The sequence below is a fragment of the Gorilla gorilla genome, chromosome 5, assembly GCF_029281585.2.
Source record: "Gorilla gorilla gorilla isolate KB3781 chromosome 5, NHGRI_mGorGor1-v2.1_pri, whole genome shotgun sequence".
NCBI classification, from domain to species: domain Eukaryota; kingdom Metazoa; phylum Chordata; class Mammalia; order Primates; family Hominidae; genus Gorilla; species Gorilla gorilla.
In genome coordinates this window covers 18,547,899-18,568,134 of record NC_073229.2, presented here as the reverse complement: position 1 = coordinate 18,568,134, position 20,236 = coordinate 18,547,899, and positions in this window count along the sequence as shown.

Here is a 20,236-nt window from a genome sequence, read left to right as displayed (position 1 = left end):
CTGGTGTCTTCCAGCACCTGGCTGTGCTGTCTCAGGTGCTTGCTGAATCTTTATCTTCCCATTTCCCCAAATATTGGACGTCCCAGGGCCAGTCTTTGGATGTCCTTCCTTCTCAGTCCACACTTACTGCCTTGCGCCCTCCCCTGGTCTTGTGGCTTTCAACACCCGCTGTGTGTGCATGTCTTCTTCAGGTCCTCCTGGGCTTCCACCTGCAAGGTGGCTTCCCCACTGCCCTGGGCCCTGGCTTCCATCCTGCTCTGTCCATGCACCAGGGACCCCTCCAGCCCAGGGTCAGCACAGCACATGGGCCCAGTGAGCCACATGGCCCTTCCCCTCACTTTCTTCAAATTTGTGCTGAAATGCCCCCTTCTCAATGAGTTTTTCCTTGAATGCCTTATTCAGAATTGCAACCCCATTCCATCCTTGGCATGTCCTAATCGCCCTTCTTGCCTTTTCTCCATATCATGTATGACATAGACTCCTGTGATTTAGTTTGTTATGAGCTGTTTCTCACCCCACTCCACTGTACCTAAGCTAAATGAGGGAGGAATTCGTGCATTCACTGGTTTCTCTCTAGTGCCTTGAACAGTTTCCCAACAATTAAATGCTGAATGAATAAAAGAATAAATGAATGCCAACAGCAGTTTATCAATGTGCTCCTTCTATTATAAGGAGTGTTCCAAGTTTAAAAAACTGTTCATTTAATAAGTTTTAAATGAAACTTCAGGTTTCCTAATTTACAGTTCTTTAAAAACTATCAATTACTTAATAAAATTTCTATTTTCTTACCATGCCTATTTAAGGCTTAGATTTTGGAAAGCAGCAAGACTGTTTTCCATTTGTTTGCCATGATCTCATGCAGCAATCTAAAATAGCAAATGTGTAGTGAAGCGTCTGATGATACTGAAGTAAAAAATGCTGCACCCTGAGAACGTACTGTTATTAATAGCCTGGAGCCAGGAAAAGCTTCCTCAAATCTTGAAATTAAAGTGTGTTGTTTATTTCTCTAATAAGAACATTACTTTTCTTCCTTGAATTTGGTTTGAAAAGTAAAATGCAGAAAAATAGCACTCTTTAAAAGTTGAGGGATCCTATCATGAAAATAAGAAGCTGGGAAGATCCATGTTACCACCAGCCATGGGTGGCTGTTAAGAGGCAAACACAGCTGGTCCTCACTGACATCCACGGCAAAGGTCAAATGTGCCAGATTCTGAAGTTTTATCATGAAAAAAAAGAATGTACAATCTTTTATTAATGTGTTTATTTTGATTACATGTTAAAATCATCAAGTTTTAGAGAGGCTGCATTAAAGAAATATAGGCTTGAAATTAATTTCAACTGTTTCTTTTTCCTTTTTAATGTGGTTATTAGAAGATTTAAAATTGCATATGTGGACAGTGCTGACAATTTGAAACAAAGGCTAAAGAGACATAACAACAAATTGCAATGTGTGACACTTGATTGGATCCTGGTTTAAGAAATAAACAATTATTTTAAAAAACATTATTGAAACACTTGCAGAAATTTGAGTATGTACTGTGTGCTAGATATTATGAAATTATTTCTATGGAATTATTGTTTTCTTAGATATAATAATGGTGTCACAGTTATATAGGATGTTGTTCTTTTAAAACAAATGCTAGTATAATTAGGGGTGAAATATCATGATGGCTAAATTTATTTTAAAACATGTAGCCATATATATTTATAATTTAACACTTTATAATCATATTTGTATTTAAATATTTTATTTATGTTATTTTAAAAATATATTTTATATAATAAATACATTTGATCATGTTATATTTATATATTTACACATTTACATGTATTTATACATATATATCTGTGTGTATACCTAGATAGCTAAATATGAATCTGGATGAAAGTTAACTTGGTATTCATTGTGCCATTCTTTTAACAGTCATTCTCTTTGTTAGGCATGTTTCATGACAAAAATTTGTGGAGAAGTTCACAGCCCCCCAAAAACACCTTTTGACTAAAATCAAATGTCAAAATCATACCACAGTGACAATCAGTTGGAAGAAAGCCTGTATAAAGTAGTCACGGTTCAGAGTCAGATTATAAATAGCTATTTTAAGATAATGTATATATTTTATGCAATCTTATAGACTAATTTATCTATGAATATACAAAATCCCCTTAAGTCTTGAAGTTGTTTGTTTTGCTTTGAAGAAGCAATACTTTGAGGTATACCAAAGACAACATTTTACCTGCTAGAAATTGCCATTCATCCATTTGAGAGTAGATAGGTGAGTATTCACTTTCTGAGGATGGTAACCTTCAGTCCATGTCTTTGGTGTAATAGTATACATCTTTTGAACCACACTGATAGGCCCTACCCATGGTAATTGCTCTCAATCTGACAGCTCCAATTTTTGCGTTTACATCCACATCCACTTCTACAGAACTTAATCAACAGTAATAGCCTTAAATACTGCCTGAGGGTTTCTTCCATTAGGATGACATGCAAAACGAAGCTTATAGCAGTACAGAAGACTAATGACACTGTGCTTGATAGGTTTAAGGATTGAGTAATACTGGTTGTGAAACAGAAGTCGTTTTTTGGTAACATATTTATTTGGAACCAAAGACTATGGTATCACCACATTACTTCAGTCAGAGAATGGTTCTTAATATCACTGCAAACATTAAATGGCAAGGAAAACTAGGTTTGTGGAGGACAATTGTTTAAATTTCTTTAAGTACAAGGAGATATTTGACGTTTATAAGAAAAATCTATTATGGTCCAAAGAATATGTCTTTATGATATCACAGGCACCAACTTAATTCCTGGACAGCTCTAGCTCTTGGGACTTCAGGAGATGATCCTGGAAGTCAATCCAAAGGAAACTGGTGTAAGATCAGGTGCCCTAAAGAAAGTTTAAATGCAACCAGAATGTCTGGAGTGTGGCAAAGTCAATATATAAACTACATATTCACTATGTAATGTGAACATTTTTCTGCAGTTGTCCTACCATTCCTCTCCATCTTGAATTGCCCAGCTCAGAAAACCCATTCCCAGGGACCTTTCCTTTCCCAATCCTGCCAAGGAAGCCCATCATATCATCCCTTGTGCCTCTGTCATGCTTTCTTCTTTTCCTGAGAGTATACTTGACATTTCCTTATGTCATTTCCTTATGCCCACTGAGCTTGCTCTAAAGCACAGCGGAGCTTTTAAGGCCTTTGATCTTGCCACAGAGCCTGGATCACAGTAGGTTCTCAACATATGCTCAGAGGAGTGGCTTTCAGCATTTTTTGACTGAAATCCCCTATGGTCACCAATACTTTTTTGGGGGTTGGGGGAATGCGTCTCACACTGTCACCCAGGCTGGAGTGCAGTGGCACGATCTCAGCTCACTGCAAGCTCCACCTCCTGGGTTCATGCCATTCTTCTGCCTCAGCCTCCTGAGTATCTGGGACTACAGGCACCCACCACCACGCCCAGCTAATTTTTTTTGTATTTTTAGTACAGATGGGGTTTCACCATGTTAGGCAGGATGGTCTCGATCTCCTGACCTCATGATCCACCTGCCTTGGCCTCCCAAAGTGCTGAGATTACAGGTGTGAGCCACCATGCCCAGCCCAGTCACCAGTACATTTTAAATGCAGCTCAGCAGACATGCCCAGAGGCCTTGCCTATATAAACTGGAACAAGTATTTCATTAAAAAGCATTTAATCTTACTACATGAAATGCATGGATGTTTTTTAATGTAATATAGTTTGGTTTTTATAAATATTGCTTTTTAAAAATAAATATCAACACCATTCAACTGATTTCAAGTTTAATGAACTCTACTTTTAAATTGCAGAAGTTACCCACCTGCTAATGATCAGTTAATTGGCTTATTTAGGATAAGTGCAATGAAAAAATAGTCTTTCACCAAAGGTAAATGTAGATTTCCTTGGGGCCTGTTATATTTATTGCTACTTTAATATAAATTTAGGGAAAAATCACTGCTGTGGATGTTCCATCAACTTCTTACCACCTATTACCCACCTAAGAAGGCATGACAACGTCAGCCTCAGCATTGTCTCTTATACTATGACCTCTGCAGTTACCTACATTTAGCCCCTGCTACTTGCTTGGTACAGATTCCTTGCGATCTCATTCCTTTAGTCAATCTGGAAGAAAGTGGATATAAACCTTAGTGCCACCATTCAGTGGAGTAGGGCAGTAAGTCGTACTCCCAAAACTCAGGATTAAGAGACTGAGCCTCAACTCTGGCTGCCATGTTTTACCTCCCCATCCCTCACAAGTCCTTGGTGCCCACGCTGCCCACGAATTGGAAAAGTCCACAGAATCCTGAGTGCCTGTATATCCACCCTGTAGATCCTCTGCTCTTCTTTAGACCTGGGTTTCTGCCTTGAACCCCAAGAGAAGCTGGGATCCTGGGACCCTAGTTCAATCTTGCCAACCTTCCTGCCTTTTGCACCCTCAGGAGATCATTGCTTGGTGCTCAGTAGGTCCCATGTCCTGCACTGTGCTAGCACAGAGTAGGGGTTGAGACCACCTGCAGTGGCCTTTCTTAGAGCAGCCCTGCTGCTGGTCAGGACATGGACTTCCTGGGGCTGCCTGCTGCCCAGGCTAGCTCAACAGTTAAACAGCTTTATGAGATCATGAGCAACCGCATACCATGGTTGGTCCCTTAGGGTCATGTCCTTGCCTGCTGCATCCTTTTTGCACTGTGGCTTGAAGAGCTCCATCCAGAGCCCCAGAGTGTGGATTCAAGCCCTTGCCAACTGCTTCCCTCTCCCACTCAACCTGTGTTGCAGGGTCTCAGCCACTGTCATAGTCCCAAGACCAAGGGACAGGGGATGGAATATGCCAAATCCTCCTCTGGAGGTAGAAAAAATGAAAAATGTAGGGATTGCCTGAAGAAGCCCGTAAACAACATGCATCTCTCCAAAAGAGTCTGTGGTTAAATGCCCTTCTTAGGGCAAGGAGCCTGAGATCTATGAAGTCAGCCCATTCTGACTTTTGTTTTAGGTTTGGTTAGGTGATTAATGTGGCAAAGCACAGTGAGCATGAACTCCAGATCCCACTCTCCACTCACTTGCTCTGTGACCCTGAGCAGATTACTTAACCCTCTGTGCCTCAGTCTCCTCATCTGTGAAATTGGGAAAATAATGGTGCATACCACTTAGGGTTGTGATATGGTTTGGGTGTTTGTCCCCTTCAAACCTCATGTTGAAATCTGATCCCCAGTGTTGGAAGTGGGGCTTAGTGGCAGGTGTTTGGGTCATGGGAGCGGATTCCTCATGAATGGCTTAGTGCTATCCTCGTGGTAAAGCGTGAGTTCTCACCTCAGTAGTTCCCACAATAACTGAATGTTAAAAACAGCCTAGCACCTCCCAGCCTTGCTTCCACTTTCATCATTGAATCTCTCTTCTCCAGCTCCCCTTTCCCTCCACCATGAGTAGAAGCAGCCTGAAGCCCTCACCAGAAGCAGATGCTGGCACCATGCCTCTTGTACAACCTGCAGAACCATGAGCCAAATAAACTTCAAGTTCCCCAGCCCCAGGTATTCCTTTATAGCAACACCAATGGAATAAGACAAGTTGTTATTAGGATCAAGTGAGTTAAAGAACTAATGTGCTTAGAGCAGTGCCTGCAAGGGAGAGTAAGTGTGATAACGGATCACAGGAAGTTAAGGATGGCAGGTACTTCAGGGTTTTTCACATGAGGGCATTGAGACCCAAGGCGGTGAAGGGACAAGCCCAAGGTTCATCTCACAAAGAGAAAGTGAGAACCACAAGAAGCTCTGATCCTTCCCTAGCTGTTTTTTTTCCTTCACTCTAGTTTGTGTACTTTGGAGGCATTTATAGGTAGTGTGCTCATTAATCTGGTCTGTAAGAGGCATAGGACAAGACAATAAAAATATTCCAAAGTCCCAGGAGAGAGAGCAGCCCCTCCTGGCTGGCCACCTCCTTCCCCAGTGCAGATATAATTAATGCACAGAAGAGAAGCAGGGCTGAGTTTACATGGTCCAAATGCCCCTTTCTGGTATGTCCTCTAAAATATGTTTAGCAAGAAAAAAGGGAAAAACCAATATTAATCAAACATCCTCCTGCCAACCATTGATTAAAATCATCAAGATAACTTGGGAAATAAATAATATTCCCATTTTACAGATGAAGAAACTGAGGGTCACAGGGTTAGACAACTTGTCCAGTTTAAGCTTGCTCTTTAGGGTGAAGTTGGGAATCAAACCCAAGACACTGACTCCAACCCTGTGTCTGCCACTGACTTACAGCTGCATCCTTTACCAGGTGAGATGTCTTCCCTCAACACACATGGCCGTTCCACCCAGGAAAATCCGAGGCATCCAGGTGCTGTCTCTCACTCACTCAATTGATGAAACTTTATGAGTTCATAAAAAAAGGAGTGACAAGAATTTTTTCCACACTTTTCCACATTTTTATTCCATGAGTAGTTTCATAAGTAGCTTATTGACTATGAGACCTGGAATCTCATAAAAAGTCCATAAAAATCCATCTGATGATAGTGGGCTATGTCTTTAGGAGTAAGCCCCTATTTGAGTTGGGGAATGGTTCCTTGCATTATAGAAGAATCTTCCAGAAGCAACCTTTAAACAAATGCTTACTCAATTAAAATCCAGTTCAACTCCCCACAATTCCATTTCCTCCCACAACTGTCCACAAGAATTTCCTACCTTCTAAGTCTTTACCACCTACTGACTAAACCACACCAACCAGTGGTGAGCGTGGCCCTGTTTTCCTCGTGAGAAGCAGTCCTGGGAGGTAGAGCAGCTGGGCCTGGCTCTTGTCTTCCTGTCCAGGCCACTACTAGTGTAACCACCTTGTCCAGAGGGCCCCGGGTGTACCCAGCTGCACTTTCCATTGTGAATTCAGCATCACCATGGATGCAAGAGCCCCTGGGTCCATGGGTTTGGATTCTATCTGTGCAGATGAGTAAGGTGGGCCCTGAAATGGCAAGTCTGAGCTCCTCTTCCCATCCTCTCAGCCCCAAAACCACCTCCACTCAGTCCAACCTGCACAAAATCATAGCTGTACTGCCTTGTCACTGCATCCCCACAGCTACTCATCACTTTGGAGGAATGAGTTTACACTCCAATTCACAGGACTTCTGTTTTCTACCTCTGCCTTCATTTCTGCTGTGTCCAATTGGGCTGCCCCGCTCTGTTTGCGATGCGGCCCTGTGTTTCTGGGCCAGCACCAACCAGGCCTCTGCCCAAAAGACACTGCCAAGACCTGGGGGCCCTTGAGTGCTAGCTGCTTTCCCCCCAGCAGGGGTGGGGCGGGGACAGGGGCCTGACTGCACATCTTTCTCCTCCTCTTCTTTCCCCAGAGATTCAGCCACTCCTGGCCCATCCCTTTTCATGGGATTCATTTGTAATAAAGCATGTATCTCGTGGGGCACGTTGAAGTCATGATTGAACAGAGGTTGAAAGAGTTTGAGAACCCCTGTGGGATGATATCTCAATGGAACCTGAGTGTGGGAGCATCAGCAGCACAGTCTCGGGGCAGGTGATGGCCAAAACTGACACTTGTGGGTTTCCAAACCTCTCCTAGGGTGGCAGAGGGTGAGGGAGGACTGAAGGTCACAAAGCCGGGGATGGGGACCCCTGCACTGCTCCCAGCCAGGCCTGAGAGGGGAGCTTCCCCCACACACCTGCAGCAAATCCCCAACGCGCACTCAACGAGTCCACTGCAGGAGCCATAGCCCAAGCTGGCTTTGGTCCCTTCCTGGGGCTGGGGAGGAAGGCTGGAAAGAAATCAAGAGGAGGAAGAATTGGGCATTGAGCGTGACCACAGCACAGCAGTGAGAGCAGCTCTATTCCAAGGAAGCAGGACAGCTGTGGCTCACACGTAAGAACAGCACCCACTTCCTGGTGCTGTCTGCAGCAGCACTGGGTGTGCACTGACCATGGGCTGGCACTGTGCAAAGTACAGCTGCCAGGGTTATGTGGGCCCTGGACACAGGCTGCCCAGATATGCCTCCCAAGCATTTCACCTCCTTTTCTTGTCTATACAACGGCCCCTGCATCCTAAGGCCATTTAGAGAACTCACTTAGTGAATAACAGAAAGCACTGAAAACAAGGGCACATCAGAATTCCTCAGGAAATGTCACTTCTTATTCCCTTCTCCATCTTACAGATGAACAAGAGGCTTAGGACGTTCCGTGATTTTTCCAAGATCACACAGCTAATAAGAGAAAGAGAACTGGAAGCGAGTTTTGTCTGGCCCATTGCCCATGTTCTCCGTGAACTTTCTTTCATTTGCACTTACCGTGGGACCCCCGCCTCCTCGTCACCCTCCCCATGCCCCTTGCCAAGAAGAAAAAGAAGCAACTCCACTGTCATTTGAACCCACGTCAGCTCTGCCCCCGCCACCTCCCTGTGCTTGGAGCTTGGCAGCCGCCTTTTCCAAGGCACTTAGAAGGAAAGCTATTATTCATGTCAGGCGCCTGAGTCTGGGGTGGGGACGCGTGACTCAGGTTCAGGATTTCAGCCCCCACCCAGATCCCACTAATAGAAAGGAATTTAAATGAAAAGCCCAGGAGATTAAAGGTGGAAAAGGCCGACTAGAGATTTTGAAGTGATTTTTTTTTTCCCCAGCAGAAGTTAAATGCCGTCCTTCAAAGCAGGTGGTTCTGGCTGGATGATCAGAAGTGCAGCTGATCAGGCCCCTGTCGCATGGCCAGAGAGAAGCCATCTGGGATCCCTTCAGTGCCCCTGTGTGTGGGCCCGGCTGGCCTCATGAACCACACAGACGTAGGAGCACCTGATTTGCCGGCTGGGCATTGGCCTCTTTGTGGCTGAAGATACAATGTATTGGTAGAAAATGTGAGGTTCGGTAAGGCCAAAGTTCATGAAAAGACCATAGAAAGATAGTGTGTTACTCACAGATCCCAGGAGGAGGGGGCACACCATGCCAAGGGGGCCGCGTGGGGAAGAACGGTTGGGTCAGGAGGCGGGGGACTGAGGAGCTGTGCAAGGGCCTTTACTGCAGTTTCTGTGGAACAGGCAAGGCAGGGCACACAGGGTTAGGATTGTCTCGTTTGGATAGTTTCAGCAGGTTTGGGGATGTGAGACCTGTCCCTAGTTATCTGTTACCTGGCCCTGGGGGATTAGGGCAGGGAGTTAGCGGCCTGAGTGTGAGAGCCCAGTGGAGGAGGAGGTTGGGGCATGGGCTCTGGATGGGTTTGCATGTGAAAGGCCACGGTGAGTCAGGGCTGCATTAAGGGGAATAGGAGTAGCAGGAAGAGTGCCTGCCGGAGGCTGAAGAGACCTGAATTCCGGCTCCAGACCACAGTCATCCTAGCTCTATGACCCCAGGAAAGGCACCAGCCTCTCCCCATCTCAGTTCCCTTATCTACAGAATGTGGGTTTGGACTAGGCAGCCTTGGACTAAGTTTTTGAGCCTTCCACCTGTACAGATGCAGAATGAATACTACTTGTACAAAAATGGGTTTAGAAAGACACAAAAATACTTTCAAATATCCTTCTACTTGGGAGACAAAATGGTTTTGAACATCCTTATTCTTCTACACAGCAGCATTTGACTCCTGCAGAGCTGACTGTAACGAGAGGTTTATCTCCTGCTACTTCTCTAAAATGTCATTTCTTCCAATGTCTCCCAAGTTTAAGTGCTGAATTTTAATGTCATCCTAGTCTAAACACATTATATTTTATACATGGATCCATATTGACAAAAATGTCACAGTTGTTTATTAACATGATAGGATCTGAGCACAGGATCAGGTAAAGGAAAAGGTATTTTTAAAAATCCAAGGGTGATGTACCCTGAAGGGGCCTTTTCCCACTAGAAAGAGGCTCCAACCTCCAGACCAGGGCTTTTGGTTTTTTCAGATTTTCCATCACCAATCCAGTCCAGTGAATGGCTCCTGTTATTTGTTGCATGAGAAGAGGAAGAAGAAGAAGAAGAAGGAGAAGAAGGAGAAGAAGAAGAGAAAGAAGAAAGAAAAGAAAGAAAGAGAGAAAGAACGAACAAAAGAAAGAAAGAAAGAAAGAAAGAAAGAAAGAAAGAAAGAAAAAGAAAGAGAAAGAAAGAAGATAGAAGAAGGGGAAGGGAAAGGGGGAGAAGGAACAAGAGAAGGAGGGGGAGAAGGAGGGGGAGGAGGAGGAGAAGGAAGAGAAGGAGGAGGAGGAGAAGGAGGAGGAGGAGAAGGAGGAGGAGGAGAAGAAGAACTCCTTGGAGAGCTCTCAGTGAATGGCTCCTGTTATTTGTTGCATGAAAAGAAGAAGAAGAAGAAGGAGAAGGAGAAGGAGGAGGAGGAGAAGGAGGAGAAGGAGGAGAAGGAGGAGGAGGAGAAGGAGGAGAAGGAGGAGAAGGAGAAGGAGGAGGAGAGGAGGAAGACAAGGAGGAGGAGGAGGATGGAGGGGGAGGGGGTAGGAGGAGGGGACGGGGTGGGGAGGGGGAGGAGGAAAGAAGAATTGTGACTTCTGTAATTAATTGTCTGGAGGGCTGGAGATGTGCTCTCTTGTTTCACAGGTGAGGAAACTGATCAGTGAATCTGCATTTCCTGCCCGGGCAGTAGTGGAACTTGGGTTAGAGACCTGGGTCTTTGGGCTTTTTTACCCAAGGGCCTCCACCTGGTACGTTTTCCAAAGTAGATTTAAGAAAGTCAACTATCTTTTCAACCAACAAAGAGAATTTTGGATAAACTCGTGCTAAGTAAGGAGGAGGTTAAGCTATATCAGCAGAGGTTTATGAATTTGGAGAACTAGTTTGGAATCTCAGTTGACCTTAAAAGCTCTTAAACTTGCTTTCAATGCAGGTGACACCGGGCTTGAGACTTTCACCTGCCCACCTGGCCACACAGACCACGCACCTGTTGTGCAAGAGCCCAAGAGGAAAACACCCTGGAGCCTCACAGCAATATGTGAAAGGAGCAGAATATATTCTGCAGAATATATTCCAGGAGCAGAAGAAAACAGCAAGCTAGGAAAAGCAAGAGGCAGCGCTGCGGACTCACCTGCCCATATGGTGATTCCTATCTCTTCCCCAGACCTAAGAAGTCTGTCATCGCTCCCTCCCCATGTGCCACTTCTTGGTTTTATTACTCCTTGAAGTTTAGTATTAAAATTTAATCGCCTCTAGAAAAGACACAATTATGAAGAAAATCAAAAGGATCAGTGGTGCCAGGAGGTAGACCTGGTCGACCTGGTCGACCACCTAGTCTCCCTAACAGGAGGTAGCGGGGAGGAAGGCATGAGTCGGCAGAGCACAGGGGATTTCTAGGGCAGTGAGGTGATTCCACATATTACCATAACAGGGGATACAGGTCATTACACATTTGTCCAAACCCACGGAATGTCCAGCACCAGGAGTGACCCTAAGGTGAACCGTGGACTCCAGGTGATGACGATGGGCCAGTGCAGGATCCTTGATCATATCAGATGTCCCCCTCTGGTGGGGAGTTGATAATGGGGGAAGTTGTGCCTGTGTGGGGGCCGGGAGGGGCTGGGAATTCTCTTTTCCTTCCTCTCAATTTTGCTGTGAACCCAAACCTGCTCTAAAAAAAAATCAAGCCTATTGATAAAACACATAACACGGTAATACTATAAACATATTTAATTGGCTAACAAGGATCTAATGTAATACTGGGCAATTCCTATCTCTATGTGAATTCATCATGGCTGCCTAGAATGGATCGGAGTTTTGGAGAAGTGAGGAGACAATTTACGAATTGTGAGCGTGAATCTCTGTGGCAGACCTGGACGGCATGGGTTGCACGGGTAGCAGAAGGGCCCTTGGGGCAGCAGAGGACAGAACGGTCGACAGGAAGGTGTACACAGATGAGCACAGCTCTGGACTGGCCATCAGAGACATTGGAAACAGTTCTCCTCTTCTGTCTTCTCCCAAGAACTGGAATTTGGGCTAGAAGTATCAGTCCCCTGGTTGAGGTTAAATAGAACAGCTCTGGGGCCACACAACTGAACCACACGGACTGGGGTCACACAGAAGGCGTGGGGAAGCCAGGGGCTGCCCTGGGGCTGCTGGGGTGTGCACACAGTGTCCATTGCCTCAGCCTCCAGCTCTGATATCAGAGCCTGGGGAACGAGTTTCCTCCCTAACACTGGTGCAGATTTGGAGAAGATTGCAGGTGTGGCTCTGGCCAGGATGGAACGCTCTTTCTCATGCCCTCCTCTCCCAACATGTACCTTAGCCTCCCACCCTGGGGTCATGTGCACAGTGATTACCAGCCAGTCGTGCCCCAGCTCATGGGGTTCTGTGTGCCAATCACTGTGGCATGTTTCATGGCCTCTTTTCTTGTCTCTGGATTCGGACACAAGTCCCTGGAGAGTGGAGTCTGCAGCCCAGCAGTGCCCGGCGGGTAAACAATTACTGTGAGTGGATGAATGCACAAGCCAATCTCCTAGACACAGCCTCTCCCACATCCCGTTGCTCACGCGCTCTCCAAAGCTCAGTCTGGCCGCCTGATTCCAGCGACCCTGTCCTCCCTTCTTCTTGCTTAGCTCTTCCACAGGTCATCCCTCCAATTTCAGCCACACACAGAGTCTGTGGGGTGGAATTCTGCTCACAGCCAGCACCCTTGCTTACAGAGACCTTTCTCTGGCTCCCCTGGAAACCTCTCTCCAAGTTCACATCATTTCAGGCCTCTTTCATGCTTTCTCCTCATGCTTCCTGTAGAGGTCAAATTCCTCTTCACCATCACATCTTTTTGTGACTCCAGATAAAACTTATGCTCTCCCCTTTGCTCTGGCAGATTCCTGCAGGGCTTTGGCAGTGGACTGACAGACACCAGGTGACCTGCCTCTCCAGGAGGATGGAGCAGAAGCCCTGTCAGTGTCCCCTGAAGGGCAGGGCTGGGGACTGCATGAGGACAAGGCTGGAGAGTATCCAGAGCCTTGTGGGCAGTCTCTCCAGCCTCCATGAGGCCACTGCACACACATCCACAACAAAGAGGCATGTGCCATTCATCCATTTAGCCTGAGCCGGGTTCAAGGGGCTTCTGCTCAGGATGATCATGTACAGTTGCACAGTTCTTACACTGAACAAAGACAGCAGGCTGAAGTCCATTCTGCACTGTACTCTGTGTGCCCTGGCAAAGGGATGCTTTTCTAAGTCTGGACAGACAGGACTCATTTTCCTAATTTGCACACAGCTACCTTGTAGAGTAGTAAACCAGCTCTCCCCACCTCACAGCTTCTCTCTTGTGTTACTCCTGCATGCAAGGGCTTTGATGACAAGTCACGCAGGTGTTCTGTGTTTACCAGCATCCCCCAAACCTTGCACTACCAATCCCCCAATACAGAAGCACAGGAGACAGAGTTGAGCCTCTATTTCCTATACTTGGGCTGTGCGAAAGCCTTACAAGTTGTGGAGAACATTGCACATGCTGAACCTTTAACGTGGACGATGAATCCTATGAAGTTAGGGACACCAGCTGTTCTGTTCCCCACCTTCCTAGCAAAGCCCCCAGCACACAGAGGAGGCTGCAGCAATGCCCATTGAATAGCTCAGACATCCACTTGTCTGCAGGAGGCTCTGCTCCCCTATCCTTCCCTCAGGCCTGTCTGGTCCCTTGGGCTGGCACTTATGCATCCCACAGCATTTAGTTCTTGATCTTTTCCTTGGTGAAACCTTCCTTGCAACTCCTGTACAAAGCTCTTTGGGATCAGACCCATATGCCATGCCCATGATGGCTGCCAACTGTGGGTCCCCTTTCTATCCTGTTCAGGCGTCAAGGACAGGGGCAATGGCATCTTCATTTTGTGAGTCCAATGCCCAGTGCACTGTTTAGACTGCAGAGAAATGGGTCTTCAGTGATTAAATAAGAGTCCCTAAGATTTTGCTTCTGAGAATCTTGCACATCCTTAATTAATAATAATAATAACACTTAGTTACTGTGTTACATTTTTTCCTTATCTTGAATTGAGAAACATTTCAAACATACAGAAAAGCAGAGTAATACAACAACAACTACCACCTTCTACTGAGGCCAGACAAAAGCTAATATTTACTACGTTGATGCAGGCTTTTTTTTTTTTTTTTCAAAATAAAGCACCATGAATACAGGTAACTACAGATAAACCTCTCTGTCTCCATTTCCTGTCCCCCTGACACAGCTTCGCCACTCAAGTTGGTGTGGCTTCGTCCATGTATATTTTTGGCTTTTACTACATATGTACGTGTTCAAAAACTATGAACTCTTCTGTGTATTTAAATATTACATATATGGGATTACATGCCATGAAACATTTTATAACTTGCTTTTAAAAATTTAACACTTGAAATTTTTCCAGGTAGATACATGTAGATCCAGTTCATTCATTTTATTTCAAAACCGTGTTATTTCAAAACTAGAGTTTATCAATTCCATGAAAACCTCATCATTATGCACATTCTCGTACTAATCTCCTGGTTCGGGGTACAAGATTTCTCTAAGATATATCCCTGGAGGTAGGACTTCTAAGCTGTGGATAATATTCAGCTTTAATTTGACCAGATATTGCCCAAGTGATTTCAAAGTTGTAACAATGTGCATTATAACTGGACACTCCAAGAGCTCTGTGCCCTGCACGACTGAGACTGAAATCACAAGCAAGTGTCAATGAATCTCAAGCATGTGAATGTGGAAATGGAGATCATCCACCAAGCCCTGCACCTCACCCACGGTTAGAGGGTAGCTGGCCAATGGACTCAGCGTGGACCGTGTCTCATTTAATTTGCATTCGCTCAAAGATCTTCACATATACATTGGCTGTTTGGATTTTGTTCTCTTTCAATTCCTTTTTAATTTTTTTTGCCATTTTTCTATTGTTCTTTATTTTTCCTTTCCTCATCTCTTTGAGGAAGTATTTTTTAAAAATATTCTGAGTACTTGTCAGTTTTATTTATTACAAATAACTTCATCCACTCTGTGGCTTGTGCAGTTTTCCTCCAGTGAGGTTATATATTTCCCATACTGTAATTTCTGGGCTGGGGTCAGGCCTGTAATCCCAGCACCTTGAAAGGCTGAGGTAGGACTTGAGCCCAGGAGTTTGAGACCAGCTGGGAAACATAGTGAAGCCTCATATCTACAAATATATATATATACAAAATATATATTAGCCAGGCGTGGTGGCATGCACCTTTAGCCCCAGCTGCTCAGGAAATTGAGGTGGGAGAATCACCTGAGCCCCGGAGGCTGAAGCTGCAGTGAGCTGAGATTGCTTCACTACACTCTAGCCTGGGCATTGGAGTGAGACTCTATGCAAATCAAAACCACAGTGAGATACCATCTCATGCCAGTTAGAATGGTGATCATTAAAAAGTCAGGAAACAACAGATGCTGGAGAGGATGTGGAGAAATAGGAACGCTTCTACACTGTCGGTGGGAGTGTAAATTAGTTCAACCATTGTGGAAGACAGTGTGGCAATTCCTCAAGGATCTAGAACTAGAAATACCATTTGACCCAGCAATCCCATTACTGGGTATACACCCAAAAGATTATAAATCATTCTACTATAAAGATACATGCACACATATGTTTATTGCAGCTCTGTTAACAATAGCAAAGACTTGGAACCAACCCAAATGCCCATCAATGATAGACTGGATTAAGAAAATGTGGCACATATACACTATGGAATACTATGCAGCCATAAAAAAGGATGAGTTCATGTCCTTTACAGGGACATGGATGAAGCTGGAAACCATCATTCCTAGCAAACTAACACAGGAACAGAAAACCAAACACTGCATGTTCTCACTCATAAGTGGGAGCTGAACAATGAGAAGACGTGGACACAGGGAGGGGACCATCACACACTGTGGCCTGTTGGCTGGTGGGAGGCTAGGGGAGGGAGAGCATTAGGAGAAATACTTAATGTAGATGATGGGTTGGTGGGTGCAGCAAACCACTTTGGCACGTGTATACCTATGTACCAAACCTGCACGTTCTGCACATGTATCCCAGAACTTAAAGTATAATAAAAATGTTTTGTTTTAAAGACCCTGTATCTGTGTAATTTGATCTCTGGAAAGATTCTTTTAGCTTTTGGAGGGTAAGTTACTGAGGAGGCCCATGTATAATAAACCAATTAAAACACACTTTTATACCAACCCACAAATTTCGTCGGCACTTATCAAACAAATAATTAAAAATCATCCTTGGCAGTACAAAATAAAGTTAAATAATAATTCCTGAAGTGATTGTGGCTGGGATTTTTGTCCTGTTAGCTCTTCAGATTTTCTGATTGATGTTGATGATATATATTATCATTTTTCAGCTTTCATATTTTATTCAGCAACTTTAGTGAACTATCTTTTAAGTACTCCGGGAATAATGTGAGTTACATTTTTTTCCTTTCCATTTCTTATAACTCTTGTTTCTTTCCTTGTCTGAGACATGTCGGAGATATGACTTTAACAGGGATGTTTCTAAAGTTTGACCAATCTGTCATGTTTGCTGTGCTTCTGATAGATTCCACTTGCTAGTGCACGTTTCGCAAACTGTGTTGGTAATTTCCTTTCCCAGGAATTTCTCTTTCGACCTCCATTACCACAGTAACTTGCTTAAGATTCATTTATATTTGCTTGTGATTTCAGTCTCAGCTGTGTTTACTCTTCCCTCGACCTTTCCAATTCTAATATTTTTGTAAGGACTTTTCCCTTCTCTCTTCTGTATATCACTTCTCTATATGTTTCTAATAATATTTGCTAGGGGTTTGTTTATATCATGAGCCTATTCCAATGAATAGATTTTTCCGTTTTAATCTTTTGTGTTATTGTTTTCTTTTTTATTTCAGTGATTTCTGATCACAATTTCTTCCCTTCTTGTTTCCCTAGTTTGTTAGGTCGCTCTTGTCCTAATTTCTGGAATAAGAATATGAGCTCATTAATTATTTTTTCTAATGTAATTATTTAGGATTATAAATATTCCTTTAAGTGTTTCTTTAGCATTATATCAGAGGTTTTTCATGCAGTATATTCATTGTGGATCAGTGCTAAATGTTTTAAAATCACATTGTCACATTTTAATTGATTCTTCCATTGTTAGTTTTTGTCTTGAGTTATGTTTAAATTGTTTAAGGTGCATTAATTGTAATTGTACAGTTTGATGGATACTTATTTACGTCTATGCCTGTATTTGACCACCACCCAGCTCGGATGTGAAAATTCGCTGGGCTTCAGAAGTTTTCCTCATGCACTTCCTAGTCTGTAGCCATCTCCCTGCCCCTGAGAAAAGTACTATTTTCTACTTGTGTAAGAAAGTATTCGTTTTGCCTATTCTTTTGCATTTCCAAATAAATTTGAGAATCTGCTTCTCAGTATCTTTAAGAAACCAGTTGAAAATTTGATCGGGGATTGTATTGAACCTGCAGATCAATTTGGGGAGGTTTGACATCCTACAGTATTGAGTCTTCCAAAGCAAACATGACATGTTTCATCACTCACATAGGTCTTGGGCAATTTTTGTCAACAACGCTTTGTATTTTTCAGTGTAGTGATTTTGCATATCTTTTCTTACATAGATTCCTAGATATGTAATGCTTTAGTTGTTACTGCGAATTGTACATTTTAAATTTAATGCTCCTCTTATCACTTGCTAGAAAATAAAAATGCAAATAAGTTTTTGTTTGTTTTGAGACGGAATCTCGCTCAGTCGCCCAGGCTGGAGTTCAGTGGCGCGATCTCGGCTCACTGCAACCTCCGCCTCCCGGGTTCATGCCGTTCTCCTGCCTCAGCCTCCCGAGTAGCTGGGACTACAGGCGCCCGCCACCACACCCGGCTAATTTTTCGTATTCTTTAGTAGAGACGGGGTTTCACCCTGTTAGCCAGGATGGTCTCGATCTCCTGACCTCATGATCCACCTGCCTCGGCCTCCCAAAGTGCTGGGATGACAGGCGTGAGCCGCCGCGCCGGGCCCCAAGTGAGTTTTGTGTATTAGCTTTCTGGTGAGTTTCCCGTGAATGTGCTGAATCCATGTATCAAACCAGCAGCTTCCTGTAAATTCTCCAGGATTCCTTATGTACACAGTTGGGTTCTTCCTTCCCAAACTTTATGTCTTTTAGGTATTTTTTCTGCGTTAGAGCACTGACTAGGATCACCAAGACAATGCTGAATAGAAACGGTGATGCTGGACACATTTACCTTCCCTGATCTCAGGGAGAAAGCATCCAATATATTCATCAAGGGTGCTGGCAGCAGAAGCACCCTCATATGCCTGGCTTGCACGAGTGGAGGATATGAACAAGCTTTTAGTTCTACCAGATGCTTTTTCTCCGCATCTGTGGAGATGATCGTATGGTTTTCTCCTTTATTCTGTAATGTTCTGAATTCTGTCGATAGATTTTGAAATATTAAACTTACATTGCTAGAATTAATCCAAATGGGTCATGTTTTATATATATATATAAAAATTTGATTTTAGGTTGGCAGTTTTGTTTTTTTATTATACTTTAAGTTCTAGGGTACATGTGCACAACGTGCAGGTTTGTTACATATGTATACCTGTGCCATGTTGGTGTGTTGTACCCATTAACGCGTCATTTACATTAGGTATATCTCCCAATGCTATCCCTCCCCCCACCCCACAACAGGCCCCAGTTTGTGATGTTCCCCTTCCTGTGTCCATGTGTTCTCATTGTTCAATTCCCACCTATGAGTGAGAACATGCGGTGTTTGGTTTTCTGTCCTTGCGATAGTTTGCTGAGAATGATGGCTTCCAGCTTCATCCATGTCCCTACAAAGGACATGAACTCATCATTTTTTACAGTTGCATAGTACTCCATGGTGTATATGTGCCACATTTTCTTAGTCCAGTCTATCATTGATGGACATTTGGGTTGGTTCCAAGTCTTTGCTATTGTGAATAGTGCTGCAATAAACATACGTGTGCATGTGTCTTTATAGCAGCATGATTTATAATCCTTTGGGTATATACCCAGTAATGGGATTGCTGGGTCAAATGGTATTTCTAGTTCTAGATCCCTGAGGAATCGCCACACTGTCTTCCACAATGGTTGAACTAGTTTATTTTTCTTTTTGGCACTTTAAAGACAGCATTGTGCTGTTTACAAGACTCCACTGATGTTGATGAGACGTCATTTCTCGTTTGGGACTGATATGGTTCAGCTGTGTCCCCACCCAAATCTCATCTTGAATTGTAGCTCCCATAATCCCCAAGTGTCATGGGAGGGACCTGGTGGAAGGTAATTGAATCATGGGGGCAGATTTTTCCCATGCTGTTCTCATGATAGTGAATAAGTCTCAGGAGAGCTGATGGTTTTATAAAGGACCGTTCCCCTGCACACACTCTCTTGCCTGCTGCCATGTAAGATGTGCCTTTGCTCCTCCTTTGCCTTCTGCCATGACTGTGAGGCCTCCCCAGCCATGTGGAACTGTGAGTCCATTAAACCTCTTTTTCTCTATAAATTACCCAGTCTCTGGTATGTCTTTATTAGTAGCATGAGAACGGATTAATTCAGGGACACTGTTCGCTTGTGGGAAAGATGTTTTTCTCTGACTGCTTTGAATATTTCATCTTTATGGTATATTTTCAGAATTTGACTATTTATGTGTCTAGATGTGATTTTCTTGTATTTACCTGGCTTGATGTTTGAAGAGCTTTGCAAACATAAAAAAAGTTCATGCTATTTAAATAAATTTGGGGCAATTTCAACCACTATTCCTTCAAATGCTTTTTTATTCCAGCCTGTCTTTTGTGAATTTATTACATTCATGTTACAGTGCATGGTAGGTCTCTAATACTGATGAGCCTCTGTTTATTTTTAAAAACTCTTCCCTTTTTGTTCCTCAGATGAGATCATTTGTATTGACTGTCTTTAAGTTTACTATACCTCCTTCTATTGTTTCCAATGTGTTATTAAGTCATTCAGCACTTTTGAAATTTCAGGTACTCTTTTCAGTTCTTGAATTCTCCCTCAACTTGTAGGGAGTGTGTGTGTACAACATCATGCTGGATGTAATAGGCAATGCATTGCAAGGATTTGGGATTATGTTGTCTTTCTTTAATGGGCATTAAAACTTCACTCTGACAGACAGTTAAGTTTCTGGCAAGCTCATAAGTTTGTCAGGCTTTACTTTATTCTTTACTGGAGTTGCGTGTTTTGTTCTTTACTGGAGTTGTATGTTGTTTGCTTTATTCTTTACTGGAGTTTTGTGCTTATTCAGGCCTGTGGACCATTCTCAGGGTGTAGTCCTTGTTCCTGGGGCCTCATCTGAATGTCCC